Source organism: Salvelinus sp. IW2-2015, unplaced genomic scaffold, assembly GCF_002910315.2.
Source record: "Salvelinus sp. IW2-2015 unplaced genomic scaffold, ASM291031v2 Un_scaffold1204, whole genome shotgun sequence".
In the NCBI taxonomy this organism is placed as follows: Eukaryota; Metazoa; Chordata; class Actinopteri; order Salmoniformes; family Salmonidae; genus Salvelinus; species Salvelinus sp. IW2-2015.
Window position 1 is genome coordinate 359270 of NW_019942777.1, and position 5490 is coordinate 364759.

The window sequence follows — 5490 nt, forward strand, 5'->3', positions numbered from 1 at the left end:
CTGGTCGCTTGGATCATGTGCGTGGTTGTTGTCTCAACCAAACCCCTCTATCAGACTGTAACAGACTGCACTTTGTTCCAACGAAGTTAACCAAGAGAATTGGTCCAATTCCCCCAATACGAGGAAATGTAACTCTACCCCAACACGATGTATTCGACGTAAGAGTCGAGGACAACATCGTATGAACGTGCAGTCAACGTTACTCAAATTACAGGTAGGTTACTTTTTCTGGTAACGCTATATAACTCCTTAATAAGCAACTCGTTTTAATGGCGACGACATAACGTTGATGTTCTCGTATGATGACTCAATATGAATTAAAGACTAACCGTTCTACATTTCTTCCCCGCAGATTTTTTCCCAAAGAGGAGGAGAAGATCAACGTCAGAGATGAAGAGCACCCAGCCCAGTTCTTCCCTCTCAATTCCCCTTGAACAAACGCCACGCAAAAACTCAAATAATTCGATAAACAACGTGGACAAATCATACCATTGCCTATGTGGAAAATTAGGCTATCTGCCTTTTTTTGTTATTATTATTGTCTGTCTTGGACAAAAAAAAGATGGAGTAACCATCCAAAATATGTTGGCCTATGTTTATGCCAAAGTAACAATGTCTTGTTTTGTCTATTTTAAAATATTGTTAATTTATTTAATTTAAGTTTCAACTGGATTTAATGTGTTTAATTCAACTAAGGTTTCTGAGATATTGTTTGTCTGTTGAATTGTATCCGTGAAAAATACTATTAAAACGATTTAGTTTACATTTTGCTGCGTTCTGCTCATTTTAATATTGAATTAGTGAGACCTCAACACGACTATCAGTGTGCTACGGTGACACACCACCTGCCCACGCACACCCCTCACACATACAGAAACATAAGACACCACTCGTTCCACTGACAGCACTTGAAGTGTCCTCAACAGATTAGCCAGTAGGCCATAGACTAGCTACACTGAATGAATATGTTATGTCCATGGGCATTGTTCAAGAAGAAAAAAAATCACTCTGCATTGTGCCTTTTTGTAGATAATATACCAATCACGAACTTTCACTTGCTGTGCGTAATGCCGCATGGAGCGCATGACGTGCGCACATAGAACACGCTGACACACTATAGCCTAATTACCATCGCAGATGCTATTACCCTCACTGTCGATATGCAAATCAACTCATCCATTCTACAGCATGGACGCATATTTCCGAATATGAGACCGATGTGGGGGTTTTTCCGACTGACTGCCTTAACAGGGCATTGGGGAAGATCTATCTGATTTGTGCCTTAACACCTAAGACATCTGTTTAGTAATAAACCAACAATGTAACACGTAATCAAAGACTTACACAAATGATTGTCGGTCTTTTCAAAATTCTGTATTAACTCCAAGTGCTTTCGCTTTTCAATAATATCAGGCTATGAAGATGGCCAACCGTTAATGGCAGGTGCACACTATTGACTTATCTTTTATAAAGCAAATACGTCTGGTGTACATAAAAAATAAGAAAAAAATATTTTAAAAAGTTTAGAGGGTGCAATACGCTTTAAAAAAAACAAATCTTAACCTACGTCTGACGATAGAGATTATTTAATGTGTCAACTTTGAAATTGTTGACCTAACGGTCCCTATAAAATAGACATGAATACATAAACCACAATGAAATGTATCAGATTTGGTCTGGTTCTAGCGGGAGAATAAATTATAAACGAATAGTTGTTTTATAGTGAGAATAAGGAGTAAGCGTGACTATATGGTAATGTGAAGGCGATAGCAATCGTGCAACAACAGGGTGTAATAGATCCATGAGCGATGCGCGCATATAAATTACGCAGTGGGAGGATGGGAGATTTGCAGTACAATTTAAGGTTCGCACGTCTCAAGGATTGACCATACAGCAGGAAAGAACAATACCCTAAAGAATTGAAGTGGCCATCTGGCATCGGGGCTTGCGACATGGAAGAAGGGACATGTGAGAAAGAGCGTGCCATTTCTTTCACCTGCAAATGCGGATCGGTGGCAAAAGATCGCTCCAGACCCCCCACGTTCTTACTGACAAAGTTGCATTCTTCTTTTCCAGTTAAATGCGTTGTATTATCCTTACTTCTCGTGCCGAAACCCATTCGAATGGTTATTTTAGTTCCAAACTCTATTAGCCCTTCGTTCTATCTGTAGGCCGAACCAATTAAGACCTATAGGCTACACAGAAAAAACACTCATTAGTCAAACATGGCACTATCTTTATAAATTATATAATTTATCTTTATACAATATTTAATATTAATATTTATACACTATCTTTACTTCAGATAAGTCTTTAGACAATCAGCGACAGCGTCTGCGGTGTAGTCTGTGTTTGATGTCACAACCTGAACCCTCATGCCTCCGACTTTCGTCGACTCCTGGTAGAAGGCAGGTGTTGAGTCCGCTGACATCTCTTCCCATTCGTAACTCCCGGGAATTGGTGTGTCTGTCTCGAAGRGGAAATTCCATCGACGCTGGTCTCGTTCAGATATTTCCTTCAGCTTCGCCTTCAACTCGCGGCTCAGCGCGTCATGGTCGARGGGTCCAAATAAYTTCCGACAAACGCTTGTATGGCGATGGGGAAGAGTCGCTCTCTCTGCCACCGCGCTCTCCAAACCAGTTGGTGTCTGAAAGTTTGTCATGACGTCCAGCAATATGTCCAGTCTTGAAGAAATACAAAATGGATTCACACTGGGCTGTTTCACCTAACTACAATGTAACTGCGACTACTGATATTATGTGGATTTKGGTAGGCTATTTAAAGACCGGAGGATGCCGCCTATATAATGGCCGGTCTTGCTTATTGGTTGCCCCTTGGTTTATTCACGCCCKTTTCTTCCTACTCTGCTTGCTGGGGGGTATTTGGAATGGCGCCAATTGAGGTTGACTTTTTGCCCCCTTGCGAGGGGTTTGATGATTTAACCTTTCTGCACTGCAGGAGGGATTGTAGCCTCCACGTCGAAATCGTGGAAGTTCCGCGTAATAGCTGGATTTTAATTTAAAGCCAATCAGCAGAGACTTAAGTCACGATAAACCCTGCATTTTTTTTATTTTAGTTATTTTTATTTAACCAGGCAAGTCAGTTAAGAACAAATTCTTATTTACAATGAAGYCCTACCCCGACCAAACCCATACGACGCTGGGCCAATTGTGCGCAGCCCTATGGGCCGGCCGGATGTGATGCAGCCTGGATTCGAACCAGGGACTGASATGCAGTGCCTTAGACCGCTGCGCCACTCGGGAACCGCTTATGGCGGCTGGCCTGCTTTGTCTGAGTAGTGTCATAGCTGGATTGAAATGTGAAAGGAATGAGCGGAGACGGCATTAACTGTTAACGCTGTCTATATCGGCTCAATCGGAAATTGCCTTTCCATTTCAATGCAGATCTTCTGTGATATTTCCGCGATACGGATTGATTCCAACCTTTAATAAATGCGGCTATTTTAAAATGTTTTAACCCGTGTTGGTCTTTACCTTTAAACAAAAGACAACTTTGCTTCGAAAATGTGTCATATCCTCAGTGGAACAGGTAGACAACCAATAGGTTTCAGAACATTATAGGAGGTTATTTGAATCATGTTCAAATGATATAGACGAGGATATGCTTATCAATATACTGGTTATTACCAGTATTTATTACACTCTGTTTATTAATTACTTTAAGCGTTTCAGCCTATCCAAGCTGAAGGACAATTTGGAGAAAGTAATACMWATTGAAAACTTGGATGGGTTCAAGCTGAAAATTGTATGGTGTCGTGGCCTATCAAAAGGGGACCTTCAGGCTCTCCCAGAAGTTTGGTTTGTGCGTAAAATCCGTATATTCAGATAAGCAAACATGTGTGATGGGTCCGAACTCAAAAAGATGTCGCATAAATGAATGTGTTATTATTTTCACTTCGTCATGGATAGCGTAGACCAGGCCTGGGCAATTCTAGTCCTCAGCGGCCTGATTGGTGTCACTTTCCGCCCATCCCTAGAAACACACCTGATTTAAACATTTTTAACTGAAGATCAAGATTAGTTGATTATTGGAGTCTGYTGTGTTAGCAGGGACTGGGGGAAAAGAGTGACACCAATCAGGCCCCGAGGACTGGYGTTGTCCAGGCRTGGTYAAGACAGACGTTTTTGCTTTGCAGCCTTCTTCAGTGTGTAGGTAGAAACCTTTTCCATTCAAAACAGCATTTATAGGGAACACAGATGAGCAACTGATGAGCAGCAGGTGCTTCTAATCAGGGTTGCCACTCATCTGCCAATCAAAAAGGATTTGGCTTCTCTGGTCTACCTGTATACAATTTACAAGCAAGTTGASTGGTGGCCTGGCCTGCCTTTTGTGTGGTTTATTAATTTTCATTATAAATAAAATGTTCATCATATACTTATGGGTTTAGCCTCAGCTAAAGATAGAAGACCCATCYACCATGTTTCATTAAAACCAACCTAAGATCACATTAGACCACCCTTGAGCTGTTTATTTGTGACCTAATGGGGATATACTGACCCCCAGTGGCAAGTATTATAGCATCCACAACCTAACCTCACCTAATGTCGGTCCTATTTGTGGAGGCAAGGGGCTTATTCAGGTGCAGCAATTTACAATAACATAGAAGAACATGAGATGTGAAAGAACACAGATAGGTTTTCCTGTGGACCAAGGGAATCTCCTCAGCTTTAAGTGTTACATCAGTTGTTGTATCATTATCAGTTTGTATCATTTTTCGTTATCAGTTGATCATATCGTTATCAGTTGTAGTCAATATCCGTTAAAATCAGTTGTATCTATCGTTATCATTCAGTATATAATCAGGTTAAGTTATTGTACATATCGCTATATTATTGTTAATATCAGTATTCGCTTAATGTTGTTGTATCATATAGTTATCAAGTTGTTCATATCAGTTTGTTGTATTCAAATATCAGTTTGTTGTATCATATTCAGTTTTATTGTATTGGTAATAGTATTATTGTATTATGTTGTTGTATTGTATCAGTTATCAAATGTAATCAATATCATGTTATCATATCCAGTCATATATCATTGACTCTGTACCGGTACCCTCCCCCTGTATAATAGTCTCCCACATTGACTCTTACCGTATACCTGTTATAGTCTTTGTTAGGTTAAAGTCATTGTTAGGGTTGATTACTCCGTTGGTATTAACTGTATTGTCGGAAACTAGAAGCACAAGCATTTTCCGCTACACTCGCATTAAACTTCTGCTAACCATGTGTATGTGACAAATACAATTGATTCGGAGACCTATATACAGGGGGGGTACTGGTAAAGAGTCAATGTGGAGACTAATATACAGGGGGGTACCGTTCAGAAGTCAACGTGGAGACTATATACAGGGGTACCGTCAGAGTCAATGTGGAGACTATTCACAGCGGGGTACCGGTAACAGAGTTCAAGTGGGAGACTATTACAGGGGGGTACCAGGTACAGAGTCAATGCTGCGGGGGCCCGTTTGCG

General features: G+C 40.7%; 1 long non-coding RNA gene across 1 annotated transcript; it reads left to right on the forward strand.

The window, feature by feature from the left end:
• The first annotated feature begins 17 nt into the window (after positions 1-17).
• On the forward strand, positions 18-763 carry LOC112070034 (uncharacterized). The gene is made up of 2 exons (XR_002893834.2): positions 18-214; positions 353-763. It is a non-coding gene; the product is annotated as an uncharacterized lncRNA (long non-coding RNA).
• Positions 764-5490: the final 4727 nt, after the last annotated feature.